The sequence below is a fragment of the Balaenoptera physalus genome, assembly GCF_965194825.1.
Source record: "Balaenoptera physalus genome assembly, chromosome: 9".
In the NCBI taxonomy this organism is placed as follows: Eukaryota; Metazoa; Chordata; class Mammalia; order Artiodactyla; family Balaenopteridae; genus Balaenoptera; species Balaenoptera physalus.
In genome coordinates, this window is record NC_138888.1 from 70726536 (window position 1) to 70748941 (window position 22406).

General features: G+C 39.0%; 2 long non-coding RNA genes across 4 annotated transcripts in view; one reads left to right on the top strand and one right to left on the bottom strand.

Annotated features, from left to right (window-relative positions):
• Positions 1–5782, bottom strand: part of LOC309666550 — a 50043-nt gene extending 44261 nt beyond the window's left edge. Inside the window, exon 1 of the long non-coding RNA XR_014267171.1 lies at positions 4508–5782. This is a non-coding gene — a long non-coding RNA (uncharacterized lncRNA). The remainder of the gene's footprint in view (positions 1–4507) is intronic.
• The window catches only part of LOC309666546, a 198851-nt gene that overhangs the window by 65519 nt on the left and 110926 nt on the right, over positions 1–22406 (top strand). The gene's annotated exons all lie outside the window — the stretch shown is intronic.

The following is a 22406-nucleotide window of genomic DNA, read 5'->3' on the forward strand; positions in this document are numbered from 1 at the left end:
TGTTTTTATTTTCATTTCTCTAGGAGGTGGGTCAAAAAGGATCTTGCTGTGATTTATGTCATAGAGTGTTCTGCCTATGTTTCCCTCTAAGAGTTTTAAAGTGTCTGGCCTTACACTTAGGTCTTTAATCCATTTTGAGTTTATTTTTGGGTATGGCATTAGGGAGTGTTCTAATTTCATTCTTTTACATGTAGCTGTCCAGTTTTCCCAGCACCACTTATTGAAGAGGCTGTTGTTTCTCCATTGTATGTTCTTGCCTCCTTTGTTGTAAATTAGGTGTCCATATGTGCGTGGGTTTATCTCTGGGCATTCTATCCTGTACCACTGATCTATATTTCTGTTTTTGTGCCTGTACCATACTGTCTTGATTACTGTAGATTTGTGGTATAGTTTGAAGTCGGGGAGCCTGATTCCTCCAACTCCATTTTTTTTTTCTCAAGATTTCTTTGGCTATTTGGGATCTTTTGTGTTTCCATATGAATTGTAAAATTTTTTGTTCTAACTCTGTGAAGAATGCCATTGGTAGTTTGATAGGGATTGCATTGACTGTGTAGATTGCTTTGGGTAGCAGAGTCATTTTCACAATATTGATTCTTCCAATCCAAGAACATGGTATATCTCTCCATCTGTTTGTATCATCTTTAATTTCTTTCATCAGTGTCTTATAGTTTTCTGCATACAGGTCTTTTGTCTCCTTAGGTAGGTTTATTCCTAGGTTATTTTATTCTTTTTGTTGCAGTGGTAAATGGGAGTGTTTCCTTAATTTCTCTTTCAGATTTTTCATCATTAGTGTATAGGAATGCAAGAAATTTCTGTGCATTAATTTTGTACCCTATTTTATCAAATTCATTGATTAGCTCTAGTAGTTTTCTGGTAGCATCTTTAGGATTCACTATGTATAGTATCATGTCATCTGCAAACAGTGACAGTTTTACTTCTTTTCTGATTTGGATTCCTTTTATTTCTTTTTCCTCTCTGATTGCTGTGGCTAAAACTTCCAAAACTGTGTTGAGTAATGGTGGTGAGAGTGGGTAACCTTGTCTTTTTCCTGATCTTAGAGGAAATGTTTTCAGTTTTTCAACATTGAGAACGATGTTGGCTGTGGGTTTGTCATATATGGGTTTTATTATGTTGAGGTAGGTTCCCTCTATACCTACTTCCTGGAGAGTTTTTTTTTTTTTATCATAAATGGGTGTTGAATTTTGTTGAAAGCTTTTTTCTGCATCTATTGAGATTGTCTTACGGTTTTTCTCCTTCAATTTGTTAATGTGGTGTATCACATTGATTGATTTACATATATTGAAGAATTCTTGCATTCCTGGGATAAACCCCACTTGATCATAGTGTATGATACTTTTAATGTGCTGTTGGATTCTGTTTGCTAGTATTTTGTTGAGGATTTTTGCATCTATGTTCATCAGTGATATTGGCCTGTATTTTTCTTTTTTTGTGACATATTTGTCTGGTTTTGGTATCAGGCTGATGGTGACCTCGTAGAATGAGTTTGGGAGTGTTCCTCCCTCTGCTATATTTTGGAGGAGTTTGAGAAGGATAGGTGTTAACTCTTCTCTAAATGTTTCATAGAATTTGCCTGTGAAGCCATATGGTCCTGGGCTTTTGTCTGTTGGAAGATTTTTAATCACAGTTACAATTTCAGTGCTTGTGATTGGTCTGTTTATATTTTCTGTTTCTTCCTGGTTTAGTCTCGGAAGGTTGTGCTTTTCTAAGAATTTGTCCATTTCTTCCAGGTTGTCCATTTTATTGACATATAGTTGCTTGTAGTAATCTCTCATGATCCTTTGTATTTCTGCAGTGTCAGTTGTAATGTTTCCTTTTTCATTTCTAATTTTATTGATTTGAGTCCTCTCCCTTTTTTTCTTGATCAGTCTGGCTAGTGGTTTATCAATTTTGTTTATCTTCTCAAAGAACCAGCTTATAGTTTTATTTATCTTTGCTATCATTTCCTTCATTTCTTTTTCATATATTTCTGATCTAATCTTTATGATTTGTTTCCTTCTGCTAACTTTGGGTTTTTTTTGTTTTTCTTTCTCTAATTGCTTTAGGTGTAAGGTTAGGTTGTTTATTTGAGATGTATCTTGTTTCTTGAGGTAGGCTTGTATTGCTATAAACTTCCCTCTTAGCACTGCTTTTGCTGCATCCCATAGGTTTTGGGTCGTCGTGTCTCCATTGTCATTTGTTTCTAGGTATTTTTTGATTTCCCCTTTGATTTCTTCAGTGATCACTTCGTTATTAAGTAGTGTATTGTGTAGCCTCCATGTGTTTGTATTTTTTACAGATCTTTTCCTGTAATTGATATCTAGTCTCATAGCATTGTGGTCGGAAAAGATACTTGATACGATTTCAATTTTCTTAAATTTACCAAGGCTTGATTTGTGACCCAAGATATGATCTATCCTGGAGAATGTTCCATGAGCACTTGAGAAGAAAGTGTATTCTGTTGTTGTTGGATGGAATGTCCTATAAATATCAATTAAATCCATCTTGTTTAATGTGTCCTTTAAAGCTTGTGTTTCCTTATTTATTTTCATTTTGGATTGTCCATTGGTGAAGGTGGGGTGCTAAAGTCCCCTACTATTATTGTGTTACTGTCAATTTCCCCTTTTATTGCTCTGAGCATTTGCCTTATGTACTGAGAGGTGCTCCTATGTTGGGTGCATAAACATTTACAATTGTTATATCTTCTTCTTGGATTGTTCCCTTGATCATTATGTAGTGTCCTTCTTTGACTCTTGTAATAGTCTTTATTTTAAAGTCTATTTTCCTGATATGAGAATTCCTACTCCAACTTTCTTTTGATTTCCATTTGCATGGAATATCTTTTTCCATCCCCTCATTTTCAGTCTGTATGTGTCCCTAGGTCTGAAGTGTGTCTCTTGTAGACAGCATATATATGGGTCTTGTTTTTGTATCCATTCAGCCAGTCTATGTCTTTTGGTTGGAGCATTTAATCCATTTACATTTAAGGTAATTATCTATATGTTGTTCCTATTACCATTTTCTTAATTGTTTTGGGTTTGTTTTTGTACGTCTTTTCCTTCTCTTGTGTTTCCTGCCTAGAGGAGTTCTTTTAGCATTTGTTGTAAAGCTGGTTTGGTGTTGCTGAATTCTCTTCACTTCGGCTTCTCTGTAAAGATTTTAATTTCTCCCTCAAATCTGAATGTGATCCTTGCTGGGTAGAGTAATCTTGGTTGTAGGTTTTTCCCTTTCATCACTTTAAATATGTCCTGCCACTCCCTTCTGGCTTGCAGAGTTTCTGCTGAAAGATCAGCTGTTAAGCTTACGGGGATTCCCTTGTATGTTATTTGTTGCCTTTCCCTTGCTGCTTTTAATATTTTTTCTTTGTATTTAATTTTTGATAGTTTGATTAATATGTGTCTTGGCCTGTTTCTCCTTGGATTTATCCTTTATGGGACTCTGCGCTTCCTGGACTTGGTTGACTATTTCCTTTCCCATGTTAGGGAAGTTTTCAAGTATAATCCTGTCAAATATTTTCTCAGTCCCTTTCTTTTTCTCTTCTTCTTCTGGGACCTGTATAATTTGAATGTTGGTGCATTTAATGTTGTCCCAGAGGTCTCTGAGGCTGTCCTCAATTCTTTTTTTTTTTTTTTTTTTTTATTATTTATTTATTTATTTTTTTTTTTTGGCTGTGTTGGGTCTTCGTTTCTGTGCGAGGGCTTTCTCTAGTTGCGGCAAGCGGGGGCCACTCTTCATCGCGGTGCGCGGGCCTCTCACTATCGCGGCCTCTCTTGTTGCGGAGCACAGGCTCCAGACGCGCAGGCTCAGTAATTGTGGCTTACGGGCCCAGTTGCTCCGCAGCATGTGGGATCTTCCCAGACCAGGGCTCGAACCCGCATCCCCTGCATTGGCAGGCAGATTCTCAACCACTGCGCCACCAGAGAAGCCCCTCAATTCTTTTAATTCTTTTTTGTTTACTCTGTTCTACGGTAGTTATTTCCACTATTTTATCTTCCAGGCCACTTATCAGTTCTTCTGCCTCAGTTATTTTGCTATTGATTCCTTCTAGGGAATTTTTAATTTCATTTATTGTGTTGTTCATCATTGTTTGTTTGCTCTTTAGTTCTTCTAGTTCCTTGTTAAACGTTTCTTGTATTTTCTCCATTCTAGTTCCACAATTTTGGATCATCTTCACTATCATTGCTCTGAATTTTTTTTCAGGTAGACTGCCTGTTTTGTCTTCATTTGTTTGGTCTGGTGGGTTTTTACCTTGCTCTTTCATCTGCTGCATATTTCTCTGTCTTCTCATTTTGTTTAACTTACTGTGTTTGGTGTCTCCTTTTCACAGGCTCCAGGCTCGTAGTTCCCATTGTTTTTGGTGTCTGGCCCCCGTGGGTGAGGTTGGTTCAGTGGCTTGTGTAGGCTTCCTGGTGGAGGGGACTGGTGCCTGTGTTCTGGTGGGTGGGGTTGGATCTTGTCTTTCTGGTGGGCAGGGCCACGTCCAGTCGTGTGTTTTGGGGAGTCTGTGAACCTAGTATGATTTTAGGAAGCCTCTCTGCTAATGGGTGGGGTTGTGTTCCTGTCCTGCTAGTTGTTTGGCATGGAGCATCCAGCACTGGAGCTTGCTGGCTGTTGGGTTGACCTGGGTCTTAGTGTTGAGATGGAGATCTCTGGGAGAGCTCTCGCTGATAGATATTATGTGGGGCCAGGAGATCTCTGGTGGTCCAATATCCTGAACTCCACTCTCCCACTTCAGAGACTCAGGCCTGACACCAGACTGGAGCACCAAGACCCTGTCAGTCACACGGCTCAGAAGAAAAGGGAGAAAAAAAGAAAGAAAAAAAATAATAAATTAAAAATATTATTAAAAGAAAAAAAATAATAATAACAAGAAGAGAGCAACCAAACCAATAAACAAATCCACCAATGATAAGAAGCACTAAAAACCAAACTAAGATAAACATAAAAATCAGAAACAAATCAGTCACAGACAGCAAACCCCAAGTCTACAATTGCTCCCAAAGTCCACCGCCTCAATTTTGGTATGATTCATTGTATATTCAGGTATTCCACAGATGCAGGGTACATCATGTTGATTGTGCGGATTTAATCCTCTGCTCCTGAGTCTGCTGGGAGAGATTTCCCTTTCTCTTCTTCGTTCGCACAGCTCCCGGGGTTCAGCTTTGGTTTTGGCCCCACCTCTGCGTGTAGGTCGCCCTCAGGTATCTGTTCCTGCCCAGACAGGACGGGGTTAAAGGAGCAACTGATTAGGGGGCTCTTGCTCATTCACGTCATGGGGAGGGAGGGGTATGGTAGTTATAATTGGAATGCGGGATGAGCCTGTGGTGGCAGAGGCTGGCATGACGTTGCAACAGCCTGAGGTGCACCATGTGTTCTCCCGGGGAAGTTGTCCCTGGATCACGGGACCCTGGCAGTGGCGGGCTGCACAGGCTCCCGGGAGGCAAGGTGTGGATAGTGACCTGTGCTTGCACACAGGATTCTTGTTGGCTGCAGCAGCAGCGTTAGCATTTCATGCCTGTCTCTGGGGCCCGAGCTGATAGCCGCACTTGTGCCCATCTCTGGAGCTCGTTTAGGCAGTGCTCTGCCTTCTGTGGGCAGACCAGGAAGGATCCCCTCTCCTCATGCACCCTGAAACAATGGTCTCTTGCCTCCTAGGCAGGTCCAAACTTTTTCCCGAACTCCCTCCTGACTAGCAGTAGTGCACTAGCCCCCTTCAGGCTGTGTTCACGCAGCCAACCCCAGTCCTCTCCCTGGGATCTTATCTCCGAAGCCAGAGCCTCAGCAGCCAGCCCCCATCTGCCCTGGTGGGTGAGCAGACAAGCCTCTCAAGCTGGTGAGTGCTGGTTGGCACCGATCCTCTGTGCGGAATCTCTCTGCTTTGCCCTCTGCACCCCTGTTACTGCGCTCTCCTCCATGGCTCCAAAACTTCCCCCCCGCTCACCCCCCTTCTCTGTCAGTGAAGGGTCTTCCTAGTGTGTGGAAACTTTTCCTTCTTCACAGCTCCCTCCCAGAGGTACAGGTCCCATCCCTATTCTTTTGTCTCTTTTTTTTCTTTTTTCTTTTACCCTACTCAGGTTCGTGGGGATTTTCTTGCCTTTTAGGAAGTCTGAGGTCTTCTGCCAGCATTCAGTAGGTGTTCTGTAGGAGGTGTTCCCCATGAAGATGTGGGGAGGAAGGTGATCTCCACGTCTTATTCCTCTGCCATCTTGAAGGTCCCTCTATGTCTTTAGTGTTTAGATGAATTCTTCCAAATGAGTCAGTGGTCAGAAGCCAATTTGAAGAAGTGTTGTTTATTGTAGGAATTAGAATTCATAAGTGCAAAGATTATGTGACTGATAATTAGCTTTATTTTCCACAATCAATGTGTTGTGGGGATTTACTCACACAGAAAGCTATCCTGGTTTTTCTCTTTTTAAACTTTTTGAAATAATAATGTGTTTTCCAAATCATCCACTGAAAGTACACTGTAGATTATGCACCTATTTGTGGCCACTAGTTTTTGCAAGACAGATTCCAGGATCATGGAAGAGGAAGTCAGGTCACACTTGGAAGACAACAGTAACTTTTCATACACAGAGTCACTGAATGGTACTTAGCCAGGCCAGCACCATTGCTGGTGGATCATTAATGTTACCAGACATCTTTCTCCTTCTGAGGTCTTGTACACAGTAGGACCATTTGTAGGTTTGGTGGTTACACAAAGGCCTATTGGAATATATACCTTGACACTGCCTCTTGTAGTTCCTCTGGCTGGTTGATGCCTGAATTTCATTATTTCACATGTGTATAGTTTTGACTGAGGCTTTCATTCCGATTAAGAACTGTGAGAAGCAACATTGTCTCTTACATTTGTCTTTTACACTCTAGTATGAAAGAAGGGCTGAAGAATAGGTCCAACTAGATAGGACCCAGGGAAACTGTAAGAGGAAAGGGAAATGCTTTAGGTTGGGAAAACACAGTTCATGGTCTAGAACCCAAATGAACTAGCTTTTACCTTGGAAATATAAACCACTGTGCTTGCTAACTCACAATCCACCTAGATTTGGGGCTCAGCCACACCTGCAATCAGCATTTGCCCTAAGGAAACACATACATGAGACTGGAGCTCCCCAGGGGAGAAATGATAGTGTCTCGGACCAGAGTGATAGCAGAATCTAGGAGAAAAACAGCTAGATTGAATAAAGACAAGATTTGCTAATTGACTATTGGGCTGTGGGTGGGGAAAAGAAAAGGCATAAGACAAAGATGAGGCAACAGGTAGTGCAATGGGAGGCAAACCAGGGGAGCATCACATTTGGGGAAAAGAGCGAGAGGTGTATTTTGATGAGATTGGTTCTGAGATGCCTATTAGATATCAAGGAAATATGTCAAGGGGGCAATTGATACATAAGTCAAAAGGTCAGAGAATAGTTTGGTGGCAGATATGTAAACTTTCAGCACGTGAATGTTATGTATTCATCTGGGGGGTTTGGAGAGAAGCAGAGAGAGAGAGAGAGAAAAAAAAAGAGAGAGAGAGAGACTTAGTTATGAGAAGGAAACAACTCTGGAAAAAGCAGTGAAGAACCCTTCCATTTAGTGTAAAGGCAGAAGAGGAAGAACCAGAGTTGAGATGGAGAAAGAAGATACAGGCAGAGGGTTGAAGAGGAGTTTTCAATTAGTTAAGAGGAAAACCAGGGAAGTACATTGTCACAAAAACAAGGGAGAGAGTATTTCAGGTCGGGAGTGCTTAAGTATATCAGATGCACTGAGAGGAGTAGAGAACTGGCCACTAGATTTGGCAACATGGTAGTGCTGATAACTCTGACAGACAACCTGTAGGTTCATAGGGTCAGAAGATAGAGTGTAGGGGATGGAGGAGAGAACAGGTGCTGAGGAAGTGGACACTTTTGAGAGGTTCTCTACTGTGAAGTAGAGAAATGGAGATGAAGTATAATCTTGGGCCAGTGGTGAAGGTTTGCTTCCTTTCTTTTAAAAATACACACTAGAACATGTTTTTAGGCTGATGGACACAGCCAGGTAGAAATAGAGACTTGATGATATGGGAGAGAGAGGGGATGATGACAGAGTGAAGATCTCGAGAAGGCCAGAGAGCCAGGATCCACCAAAACAAGGTTTGAACTTGAGTAGGAGGAAGGACACATTTTCTATTTCAAGGAGGGGGAAGGAGTAGAAAGTGGGCGCTGATGCAGGAAGGTTTATAGATTTGGTGATAGAAGATGAGTGATTTCCTGTTTGATGACTCTCATTTGCTCCATGAAACATGAAGTGAGGTAACCAAATGAGGGGAATGGGGGAAACTTGAGGAGTGAGGAAAAGGTATAAAATAATCCTCTTGGAGAGCAGAAAAGCAATGGGGAAATGCGGTCAGATTGCTGGTGTTTTGAGGGCAATTGGGGTTTGTGGTCGTGAGTGTTATGTGAAATCAGTCGACTTTCCAGTGTGATTTTCTGCATCAATGTTCAGCTGGTTAGTTATCCATGTCAAATGGTGACATCAACCAGGGATCTCATTTTCTACTGGTATTTACATTTAGGGAGAGAGGGGTAAAGAAGATGGGCTGATGGTGAAAAAATGGTGGGGTCCATGGAATGGAGGTCTTAATCAGGTTCAAGAATTTTGTCAGTGGGGTATTGAACAAGTGAGCTAGAATGCTTGCAAGTGATAACTGGAGAATGAAATGCTTGAAATTGAGATTTTTGATGGTGGAGCCATTTCTGCTGATAAAACACAGGGCCTAGGATATAACCACAGCGTGGGTGCCTGGGGTGGAATGGGGCAACGTGCATTAGAGATGGTGGCATTAAACAAACTAGAGACCCAAGTGGGTAATCTTGTGAAAGTTGATGTCATTATGTGACTAATGGCCATAGTTTCATGGAAAGGAAGAGCATACATAAAGAAAGGGGGATGGCAAAGGACTAGCAGATGACAACAAACAGGAGAAAAATGAGGTGGTGTATTCAGGTGGTCTGCACATGCAGGGAGAAGAACATGTGCTCTCTGCTCACCTCCTCCTCTCCCCCTCACCCGCTGAGAATGAAATTCACTCTTTAACTCTTATAACGGCCTACAAGGCTCTGCACGCTCTGGCCTCCTCATCGACCTCTCCTATCTTTTCTAGTATATTTATGAATATTACCCACATTCCAGTCGCAATGGCCTTCTTTCTTACCTTGAGAGGCCAAACTCTTCTATCTCAGGGCCTCTGTATGTACTACTTCCTGTGCTTTAGACTCTTTTCACATGAATGGCCCCTTCTCAGCCTTGGCTTATATATCATTTCTCTTCCTTGACCTCATACATTTAGGTGTTCCCTCTTGTAATGCTATTCCTCTGCTTTGTGGTACTTATCAGAATTTGAAAGTATACATTTAATAATTGGTTTACTTTTTAATTATTTATGTTAGCTCCATGAAAAGAGAGATTTGTACTTACAGTAACTGGTAGGCAGCTCAGCAGAGGAGTGCAACCTCGTGGACTAGGTGTGCAGGCTCTGGGGTTAGACGGCCTGAATTCAAATCCCAGCTCTACCAATACTATTTATGTCATCTTGGGAAGATTACTTCACCTCTCTGTGCCTTTATCATTTTCTACCCAATCTGTAAAATAGAGAAAATGACATTTGTCTCCTGGAGTCAGTGTGAGGGTTAGAAATAATACATACAGTTGGAATACCTACCAGAGTAAGTGCTCAATACTTTTTTGCTAAAGGATACTGTAAATTAACATTCATTGATTCAACTTTCTATTGTGATTTCCATTTGTTATAGAAAACTTCTTTTAATTGTTCAAACATATCCTCTCCAAGTAATCAAACCTTTCTAATGCTCAGTTTCTTCAACTATAAAATGAGGAAACTGGGCATTGTGATCTCTATGTTTTTTTTTTTTTTCCAGTTCTAAAATATTCAATTATATGACTGTACAATAGGTTTTGTTTTTCTCCTTTGACTTGTCATAAAAGCAGTCATCCTCAATTACTTAAAACAGTGAGGGTTTTTCTTTGTTTTCTTGTTTGTTTGTGCTAATAAGAGTTGGAGGACAGTGGAATCATCTAGGAAGTTTTTAAAGTTACATATACCTTTGGCTCTGATTCTGGCTCAAGTGGGGAGAGCATGTTGTAGTTTAAAAATCTCCCCAGCTACATCAAATCTCCACCTCCAGCTTCTCCCACTGATCACTTTCTGTGACCTGTCCTATTGAGAACCATTGCTTTAACACATATTATGAAAGAAGAGATGTTTAGCATTACTGCATGTATATGAGCCAAACATTACAGGTTTTCTTCTTTGGACAACGTGATGACTACAACCATGTACCATTGATTTTCCCCAGTGGAAATTGTTATTTATGTCTCTGTTCCCAAAATGATTCTGTTCGTGGCTCTGTGCAACTACATCTCCCCAATCCTTAAAACTTCTCTATTAACTAGCATTTTATCATCACAAATCTCTCTAAAAATACACTATAATAATGATGTGAAAGGATTGTAGTCACTTGAATTTTCTTGTATCCTATTTCAGTGAAAATCTATTTAGATTTTAAAAGGCATTATATCTTTGAAATATGTTGCAATCAAATCCCAATGAAAAAAATCACAACAAATCTAGTTTTCCAGTATAACATTTTGGATAAATGTTTCATTCTACTTGTCTGGTTTGCTTCAACTCTTTTCACTTTACCTCCCAACCAAATAAAGGAAAGGGGAAGGCAGATTTACAAGTAACAGGGGCATAGGAATTGGGTCAGGTGTGGGATGTTTGACCTTAGTAACCACCAAGCTTTGGTGCCTGGAAAGTCCAAGGTGGATTTTTGGCTTTCTTGATGGTGGAAACTGATTTATTGGCTTAGGTGGTAACACTGACCTAGCTCACCTCACAGCACTTCATATGCCTTGGATAGATGTCCCCTGAGGCCCTTGCTCTCTGCACCTGCAGTGAGGGAATTTTCTACAGCTTGAGGAGTCCTACTCTACAAAAACCACGTAAAAAGAAACAGTCAATAGAAAACTCTGAAACCTAGTCTTACCTGTCTTTCATATTCTTCTTAGCATCTTAAATTTTTCAGGTATAATCAATTTTTGCTGTGTGAAATTTCCATGTCAATCAGCACCTGCCCCCAAAAGCTTTCCAGATCATTTCTAATTTATACCTGCCAAAGCCCAGCTCCTGTTTTGCAAGGTGTTTGGGTAGGAAAACTTTTATCTGGATTGAGGAATCTTTTTGCAAATTCTTGTCTACATTTGCTGTTGCAGATGTAACTGAAGCTCTAATCACCTCATTATGTCAACATTCTCTTAATAAAAAACCTCCCAGTGTTTCTGATATCACTAAACATCTGAAATAGAAAAATATAGTTTCTGTGAAACTTTGAATGGAAAAAAAGTTTATCCATTCTTTAGTGCTGAAAAAACTCAGGCAATTTACTTTATGCAGGCTTAGTGAGAACATTTCAGAAGAGAACTTGGAAAATTCTGACACCAAGAAAGATTTGTTTCACTTTGTGTTTAGGAGAGTAAAGTCTAATTGCCTTTTAGCTCCAAAACACAGAAGCTTGAGAGAATTGCTTCTCCATTCCAGATGTCTTCTCTGAACTTGAAAAAAATTCAATATTTTGTGAAGGTAAGACCAGAGCATACAAGTGTGAAAGCATTAACCTCCCAGGAACCCTAGAGGGAGCTCCCACTTTTGAGTGTGGGTTACAAGCTCACTTTAAAAAAAGTTTTTATTTTTATTTATCTATTGATTTTAATTTATTTTTTATTGAAGTATAGTTGACTTACAATGTTGTGTTAGTTTTTAGTGTACAGCAAAGTGCTTCAGATACACACATATATATATATGTATATTCTTTTTCATATTCTTTTCCATTATGGTTTATTACAGGATATTGAATATAGTTCCTTGTGCTAGGATCTTGCTGTTTATCCATTGTATATATAATAGTTTGCATCTGCTAATCTCAAACTCCCAATCCATCCCTCCTCCACCCCCTCTCCCTTGGCACCCACAAGTCTGTTCTCTATGTCTGTGTGTCTGTTTCTGTTTTGTAAATAAGTTCCATACGGTATTTGTCTTTCTCTTTCTGACTTACTTCACTTAGTATGATAATCTCTAGGTCCATCCGTGTTGCTGCAAATGGCATGATTTCATTCTTTTTTTAATAATTTCATTCTTTTTTATGGCTGAGTAGTATTCCATTGTGTGTGTGTGTGTGTTTGTGTGTGTGTGTGTGTATCACACATCATCTTTACCTATTCACCTGTCGATGGGCATTTAAGTGGCGTCCATGTCTTGGCTATTGTAAATAGGGGTTATAAGCACACTTTGATTCAATTCCACAATGTTTAATATGTGCCTACTAAGTGCAAGACAGTGTGGGAAATAAGTGTGAATGAGTTTTCTGGGAGTTCACAGTCTAATGGGGGAGGCTGAGATTTATGCACATGATTTAAGTTAGGGAGACCATGAATGATGTGTTAGGGATATACAGGAGAGGCTCTGGGCACATGGGAAGGGGCTAGGAAATCTTAGGAAGCTTCTTGAGCTGAGCCTGGAAAGATGTGGCTGGCATAGTGGTTTCTGAAATGCTTTCTGTTTCCTATTAAGTATCACGTACCCTTGGAAATAAACTAACTCTAGCATTTAATCATTCATTTACTCATTCAAAAATATTGAGGACTCACTGTAGGCCAGTTACTGGACCTTCATGGATTTACTCAATATTTATTCATTCAATACATATTATTTGAGCACCTATGACAATCCAGTCACTGTTCTAGACTCCTCTGCCTAGGACGGTAATCTCTTCCTAGGACTATAATCTGAAGATGGTCAGCTGCTGGAACCAGCTTATGACCATGGAGTCCAATTCATTCTCCCAATACTTCACAACCAATCCAATGTTGTTTACCTTACTACTATGACTGGAATTTTTCCAAAGCAGGGACCATTTTAAATTTAATTGATGTCATAGTTTGGGGAAAAAATGATGGACGAGGAGACAAACTTGAGTTCTAGTCCTGGACTCACCACTTACTATCTTCTCCATCTTGAACAAGTCAGCTTCTCCCTGTCTGTTCTGCACCTTTAAGATGAGAATAATAATTTTGACGTTTTAATATTAGAGTGGGTAGTTATGAGGATTGAATAAGAAAAGGTACCTGAAGGCTCCTCATCAGCTATGAATCCATATAAAAATGGAATATTTTATTGATTAGCAACTTGCTTGGCACAGAAGGTACTAGACATTTGCAAAATACTTGATGACAATGATGAAGATGATGGTAGATGCTCGTTGCTGTTGAATACTATCAATACACCCAACAAATGATATTGGAAATGGGTCCATAATGGACTGAGTTGTGTTCCCCCCAAAACTCATAAGTTGAAGCCCTAGCCCCGGTGATTGTATTAGGAGATATGGCCTTTAAAAGGTAATTAAGGTTAATTGAGGCCATAAGGATGGAGCCCTAATCCAGTTTGACTGGTGTCCTTACAAGGAGAGGAAATATACCAGGAGTGCTTGTGCACAGAGGAAAGGCCATGTGAAGACACAGCAAGAAGGCAGCCATCTGCAAGCAAAGGAGAGAGACCTTGTGGGAAACCAACTCAGCCAGCACCTTGTTCTTCTACTTCCAGCCTCCAGAACTTTGAGAAAATAAATTTCTGTTGTTTAAGCCACCCAGTGTGTAGTATTTTATTATAGCAGCCCTTACAAACTAATACAGGATCCTTATATAAACTTGTCATTTTTTCACTTTCTTAATGGTTTATGCACGCCACAACTAAAATCATCATTAGAAGACAGAAACTGTGGAATAAGGCTCACCTGGAGTTTTAGAACTGAGTCACTTAAAAACAGTAACAACAGATTCAGCAGATTACCAGATATTTAACTGCTATAAATTTGAGAAAGAAGTTGTGATATTCCACCTGATATAATTGTTCTTTGTTGAAATGTCAACTGTAGGATTTTGAATTATACTCAGCCAATTTTACACCAACTAATGCACATCTGTTAAGATGCACAGATGTGTTATTTGCAAAAATTTATATCTATCTATCTATCTATCTATCTATCTATCTATCTATCTATCTATCTATCTCCTAGTAGAAGGGTCAGATGTTAGAATAATGCCCATCAAAGAAATGAAATGCCAGAAGTCTGCAATTCTTTACTGGGCTCATTTCTTATCCAGTAGGGATTATATTTATATATGCTTTGATATCTTGTTTTCATTCAGTGTGGGAAGTTTTTCATTTGCAACATATATGTCCCTGCCTTCTTCAAATCCCCAAATATATGAAGTGAGAAATACTACTTGTTTTATTTTTGTTTTTCATGTATCTATACTGTAATTTTATTTTGGATTCTTTGTTTTTTAATTAAACAAGGATTATTAATTCATGGCTAAAATGATAACTAGTCTTCAGAATGATTCACTTGGTACTAAAATGTAGATTTTAGAATACATATATTTCAGTTTTTATTCTCTGATAACCATAAAGCATTATTTTATGCATATACATATGTTAGCTAGTTTTTATTTGTTAAAACTAGCTAACATTTTGCATCTGATAATGACTCAAGTGGAGGGTTATTCTGAAGATTTGACAGAAAAAAATGTATCCTTAACAAAGAAGTGGAATGATTTGAAAGTTTAGAAACTGATATAGTAATTAATGTGGGACTAACCACACCATCTTTTGGTTACCAAATTGGTGTAAACAAATAGTTGATAGCAATAGATGAATAGATGCTTTGGACAAATTATGCAGTATAGTAATAATACAGTGAACAAAGAGGACCCATTCCAGTAATGTACTTCGTGGTCAGAAGCTTTGTTACCAGAAGAAGAAATAAAGCAGGAAAGTTAGCCATGCATTCATGATAGAGAAGTGATGGGGGTGGGGCTGGGGTAGGACTAAAGTTACCCAAAAGCGTTAACACTGATGTGACTAATTTAGCACATTTAACTTTGAGAGCGGTTCCTTGTTAATCTATGAACAGTCCAGTCATCATTTATTGTCTGCTTAATACTACTCATCCTCACGCTGATCCTTAGTTTAGTCTCTTGCCCCTCAAAGCATGGTCCACAGACTAGCAACCTGAGTCTTGTTAGACTTATTAGAAGTGCTGAATTTGGCTGCACCTCAGAGTGCAGACCTACTGAATCAGGATCTGCATTTTACCAATATCCTAGGTGATTTACTCACACATTAAAGTTGGAGAACACAGTTCCTCTCTACTTTGAAGTATGTAAGAATCACCTGAATATCTTATTAACATGGAGATTGCAGATTCTGATTTAGTAGGTGTGGGGTAGAGCCTGAGATTCTGTATGTCTAACAAGTTCCTGGATGACACCAACACTGAAGGGGACCACACTTGGGGTAATCAGGATTAGAGCAGTGGTTCCCAGACTTCTCTGATGATAAAATCACCCAGAGAACCTATTAAAAATACAAAATTCTAGGTATATTACCAGAACCATTGAATTAGAATGCTCTGGGGAGTGACCTGGGGAAAGGTTTTGACTTTTAGTTTTTTTTATTTTTCCAATACTTTAGGTACTTCTTATCATAAGATGTTTGGGAAACTCTTGTAGGCCAGTCCTTGTATTTTGTACACACCATCTAATGCCTTTAAATAAGACACACTCACCAATTACTCAATGACTAGGGTTGTATAAACACTTCTATTTGAATGTTCAGTGAATTCCTGGACATATTTATTTTCCTCAAAATGATTTTACCTAGCAGGGGAAGATAATTTTACAAAAACATTTACTTTACTGTAGCTTTCTTTGTTTTGTGGCGTCTCTCCAGGAATGGAAGAGAGGATGGAAAGAAAAGAAGAATCCAAATAGTTAAAACACTTTCTCCACCTTGGAGGTGAATCATCAGCCTGCCATTCTCTCCATCATCTTTCCCAGCTTCTTAGGGTGGTGTTGCTGTGGCCTCTCTCACCATGTTTTCCTGAACGTAGAACCTTTCCCAGGGACCTCAAGCCAGGCTGGCCAGCCAGAAGCAAGTCTTTCTGGAGGCCACTGGTCATTCTTTGGATGGTGCCTATCTCCCCCAGTGCAAGGCTCCATGAGTATGGCAGACTCTCCTAAACTCTGAAGTCTTATTCTTGTAGCCTCCAGTGCCTCGCAATATATTTTGACCTAATTATTATCAGAATTATAAAGAAAATCATTTTTAGATAATTTATTGATGCATTTCTTGACTGTTTCATTTCCCAAATCCCATTTTCTTGCATTGTTCTCTTTACTTGGAATGGCTTTTCTTCCTTTATTTATCTGAAAGCTACACATCTTTCACTGTTAGCTTTAGTCTCAATCACTCATGAGCTTCTCTTGGAAGTTCCATCTCTTATCAGTTCTCTATTCATTAATTACTACAGTACTAACATTCATACACAGGAAGGTATATGGGCAAGGTAATAAGAGAAAGAACATGTTTTAGAGTCAGAAGATCTGGATTTCAATTCCATCTCTGCCACTTACTAGTTTTATGGCTTTGGGCAAGGGATTTAACATCTCTGAGTTTCATATGAAAATGGGAATTATAATATCTACTAGTGTTTACAGGGGACTCATGAGATCACGTTTGTAAGGAAGCTTGCACAGCGTGTGAGACACTGCAGGGATCCAATAATTCATAGGTCTAGTTATTATTACTATTACTTACCCTGTATTACAATTTAACTGCTCCATGTGTATAAGTTTTTACCTGCTTTAAAACTAACCAAAGACAGAAATAATATTTGACTCTGCTTTTGAATTCCTTTTGGTTCTCAAAATGGTGCAGGTCTTTGGACAAAGGTTTAAAAGGTCCCACCTGAAGATAAAATGTGAAACCCAAGAATAAGTTAAAGAAGTTCTGCCCCCAGAGTTAGGAGCCAACACAGACACAGACACAAAACACAGGATACCAGCTGCAGCAGCATTTTCCAAATGACGCTCTGTAGAATCCTGTAGATTCTATAAGATGATCTTGGGAAATGCATAAACTGAAAAAGAATCCTTGAGTTGAAATTAGTTTAAGAAACATTGCTAGCTACAGCCTCTTCTTAACTAATGACTAATATTAAAGCCTTGCTGTTAAGAAATCTGTTGGACTTAGTTTAACCAAGTGTTTTCCAAATGGTTTGACTGTGAAACACTTTCTTTTTTTCCCGCTTAATACCTATGCACAATAGACCTTTGACTGGTGTAAGAACCATTATCATGACCTTCAGAGATAGCTGTCTGACTGATCTTTGTTTTATTTTCAGCAGCTCTGTGTTCAGCAAAGTACTAATCTAGGCTGTGTTAACCTAGAGAGGGCAGGGTTGTGCCTATGCCTCCATACACTGTTCTATACCTTATCTCTTTGTGATATTTTGTTTTGGTGAGTTGCACCTGGCTCAGATGAGGTCATCCCCAGCACACATCTAGACTGCTCCATTAGCAGAACTGTTTCAGCCATGTGTATATAAACACATATATAAAGCTTATATTTAAGCTTGATTTGGAGGAGGGCAGTTGAGTCTCACTTACTGTATTCAAGTGGTGAGAATTGGGTTTCTATGCGATTACAGCTTCATCTGGTCAAGAAAATATTGCTGATATTATTAATGCATCTCCTTATTAGGAGAATTTATTCTCTTAATAGGCTTTATTCTCTATCCTTTAGATAAGTAAAACTTGTTTGTGATGTCTGTGCCTGGTCTATCACTCTAAACCTACTCTTGGTATTTGTCAATGTAGGGGTCATATTATCCAATAAGTACCAGAAATATTTTCCCAGGAGTAACCCAATCCTCCATTTTGATTTGGAAGCAGTTTATATCTTTCTGTGCTTTTAAGAAGCTATCATTGTCAAATGTAAAAAAAACCACATTTTAAACTTAGAAATTACATTACAAAATTATGGTCTCAACCAACGGTCATGAAACTAACTTGCCCGATTAATTGTGCTCTCACTAAGTTACTTATCCAAAGTAAGATGTGCTTGATCTCACACCTGATTATGTTAGTTATACTTTTTATCACACTTTCATAACTTAATTAGATATTACATATCCAGTGGCAAGAGTGCAGAAGATTGTTGTTGAATGCTTTGTATAAAAACTAGTTAAAAAGTAAGCTGTCAAAAAAAAAACCCTAAAAAATAAGTTGCCAAAATATTATTGCTGTAAAATTAGGTGTGGGTAAAACAATTATAAAAGTTGGGAGAGGGAAGGTCATAAACATCTGGAAGTACCTTTAAATTCTTGGTTCACTTAAAAGACATTAAAACTGGACATCATAGATAATGTATTATCAATTATAAAAAGACAACAGAGAATTCCAATCCGTGAATCCATATGGTAGTGAAAAGTTTGATTCTAAACCAAATCTTGGTGAATGGATGTGTTCTTATGCTTTTAGTCAAAATAAATTATGTATGGTATACAAGTTTTATTATGTATTGTTTTTTAAAATGGCCTTTTGGTTTAACTATCTTTCTCTCTCAGTTAACTGACCAACTTGTTGGTCCAGTCCTGTTATACTGGACAAGAGGCTTCTGTTGTACGAACACTGTGACGAATGAAGCTTCAGATTTCCCCCTGTCATTTCAGCTCTCCTCCCTCACCCAGCTGTAACGTGAACATACTGAAAGCCACAGAACCCTGGGCTCCTTTTAACTGAAGTTGCTGCATCCACCTTTTGGCTCATTTCTGCTCTACAGTCTATATGCAAAGTGTAAAAGATGACAAGTAGGCTTTCCCCTTGCTTCTGGATCTCTCAGCTATTACAGCCATTGCCTTACTCTCTCTGAATTCCTGAAGTCCAGACATTTGCCTGTCTGAATCCCAGAAGCCCAGTTTGCCTTTCTTAGCAGTTCATTCCCTTCTTTAAACTGGTGACTTGCTTTGGTAGCTGACAGCTCAGATTCTCTCACCTTTGCTTCACCTCCTGACTCATAGGTCTCTCACCTGTCCTGCCTATGCTTTCCATGGCCTCATTCATCTCCGAGTTGAGCTTATGGTTGATGGTCCCTTGTCTTGGTCTTCACCTCGCAGTGTCTTCGTCTTCGAGTTTTTAATTTCCTAACTGGATAGTGAAGTGATTTTGCCCTTTTTACTAGGTGTTTCAGCAGAGGCAGAAGACTGGAACTTAACTGGGATGGCAGCTATGCTTTTCATGTATTGCTCCCAGTTTTGTTCTTTGTTATTTTGAACTGATAAAGGATAAAGCTGGAGGGACTCATCTCTTGTAATTATGTAGCTTGTTCACAGGCATCTATAGTAACTGTCCACCATATGATCTCAAGCTAGCTCTGGATTATTAATTGTATATATCTTGATCATGGTTTTGGCTTTTAGGAACCAAGGCTAGGAGTTCAATCCAACCATGGAAGGCTGGTAGATTTTGCCAATAAACAGATAAAGAGGAGCGAGGTGGGGTGGCAGTGGTAGTGGTGGCAGTGAATGGCTGTTTCTTATTGTAAAGATAAACTATATTCTTAGGTCATGGTAGAGAATAAACTCAATGAAGTTATTATGAATACAGAGGCTGAAAAGGAATAAGCAAATAATGCTTTTGCTTAGAATGCTTTGTAGGACAAATAATACTTTGTTTAGAGTTTAAAGTTTAAAGAAGGAATGAGAGTAGTTTAAAACATATTTTTTTAATCATTTAAAAAACTGAAGTATAGTTGATTTACAATGGTGTGTTAGTTTCAGGTGTACAGCAAAGTAATTCAGTTATACATACATACATATATGTATATATTCTTTTTCAGAATCTTTTTCTTTATAGGTTATTACAAGATATTGAATATAGTTCCCTGTGCTACACAGTAGGTCTTTATTGTTTACCTATGTTATATATAGTAGTATGTATCTGTTAATCCCAAACTCCTAATTTATCCCTCCTCTCCCTTTCCCCTTTGGTAACCATAAGTTTGTTAAAACATATTTTAGACTTAATATTATAACAGGAACAGAATGAGAATGAGAACATATATCACCCTGTATTTCTGTTCCTCACACCTCTCTCCCCAAATACCCTTGTGTGATGCTGAATCAGGGCTGTCCAGTGACATAGCAAATAACAATCCACATGAACAAGTACAAAGGTCAATATGCCTACACCAATTATTAACCCAGACTGAATCTCCAATCTAACCATTCATTTCCAAATGGTCTTGTAGATGTTATTACATGGTTTTATAGCTCATTCAATATTGAGACATCTACTTCTGTTTGGAATTTATCTGTTAGATTTAGATAGCACATGTGTTGGAAGTATTAATAAATGTGACTCAGTCTTAACTAAAAAATAGTCTGCAGTGATTCTACTTCTAGTATCTTTCAGTTCTTGGTTAGCAAGGCAAAAGCTTAGGGGTATGATTCAGTGATACAGAAGACAAACACAGAGTATATTGCATACTGTGCAAAAAAACCCAACAAACCAAAGAAACCCTAGTATCCTGGGTATAGGTACAGGAATAATTTCCACAGTAGAAAGACACAGTATCTTTAGGTAAAGTAATACTGGTAGTGTAGGCTTCTCCTACACAGTAGGGTATGATAAATGTCCAGATAACTTTAGCAAAGAGACACCATCGCATGCCATTCAGCCAATAGCTAAAAGCAAAAGATCCAAAAACAATAAAGAATCTTATTGGTATTAGTAGACCATTTGTGACTGCTTCTACTTGATACAATGAGGGGTGATAATTCAAACAAAAGGGGTTTAAATGAATTTGCATGGTGTTTACTAGCAGTAACAGTAATTTAAATTACCTTCATTTATGGATACATTGATTGTTAAGATGCAAAGATTTCAAAGCACACATCAAAGATTCCTTCGTTGACATATGCAAAATGTTGTACATAAAAATTTCTTCCACTTAATAAGCCATGTTACAAGATCAGTTTGGAACCCGCTTGCTGTGCTAAAAATATATGATAAAGACATAGTTCCAAAGATCTCAGCAGAATGTAGATTTTTTTGACAGAAAAGATACGATAATGTTGAGGCATGTCTGGGGGTTCTCATGAGGTCTGCTTCACACTTCCAAACAGAAGCTTCCTGTCCTAAACAGGTGATTGCCTGAAAACACTTTAAGAAGGTCCCTTCTGGGTTATATTAGCATCAGACTATGTGCACTAACTCCTATGAAGTTATGTTTACATAATCATATATAAGGCAGTGATTCAGCTCTGAGCAAGCACTCTGGATCTTTGTTATATAGCATTTTTAATACAAGGCAGCCATGCACCTGTGCCATAGCCTTGCCTTATCTTTGGGTGACAGTCTGAACCAAGTGTCTCCTCTCAGTAAACCTCTCTACTCCGACCACTTCATTGTCTCTTCGAGCAATGCCTGTGTAACTGATGTACTGAATGAGCCGGGAGCAGGAAACTGAGGTGCTAAAGCAATTTTTTTCTTTGTTTTCAGTCCCTTTAAACTTGGTCTCTGACTTTGTTCTTCCACACTCCTGGAGAAAAAATTCTAGGCAAGTCCTAGATTTTTTTGAGACTCTGAAATAAAGAACAGAATCATTTTGGTGATTAAAATGTCCAGTTGAGTGTAATAGACAAAACTCCAATCCTCACTTGATCGATATGTCCTCTTCTCCCCTAGCCTGGGCCTGATTCACTCTGGGAGCCTGTAAGGGAGTGGGTAGGTGGGTATGTGATTGGCTTCTTTCTCCTCACCGCCACCTCCTTTCTTCAATTGTTAGATAAGGTTTCTAACCTGTGTCGGTTTGCACCAAGGGGGAGACATAAAAAAAGAATGTCTATATGTGTATAACTGAGTCACTTTCCCATATAGCAGAGATTGCCACAACATTGTAAATCAACTATACTTTAATAAAGAATATTAAAAGTTTTTAAAAAGGCAAGGTGAGGGAGAGAGTTGTGGGGTATCTGATCAGCTTGTGGACATTCTTCTGATTGGTTGGTGGGGGGGTAACCTGGGGTACTTCAGGAGTCAACATCATCAACCTTCTGGTTCCAACCGGTCTGGGGTTTACCTGCTGGTGGTCAGCAGTGAACTTCTTCCACCTGGTGGGGGTTTTATTATCTGCCAAACAACTCAAGGATACGGCTCAAGGTATTATCTATATATAAATAGATAATATCTATATATCACTGAGGAGGTACTAAAGGTCCTTGACTTTGTTTTATGGCTAAACTATTACAGTAATATTTTGACTAAAGCTTTTCTTCAAGCAAGAGGTGGGGAACACAGTAGGGACGGTGTTTCTGTTCCGGGAAGGCCCCACAGGGTCCTGTTTGGTTTCACTCACTGCTCTTCGAGGGGAGCCAGACCCAGGCTCTGCCCCCATGCAGGGAGGGCTGCCTCTTCTCGGGGGTCAGCCTTAGAGTGATGAGATTCATTGTGAGGGTAAACAGGGAAGT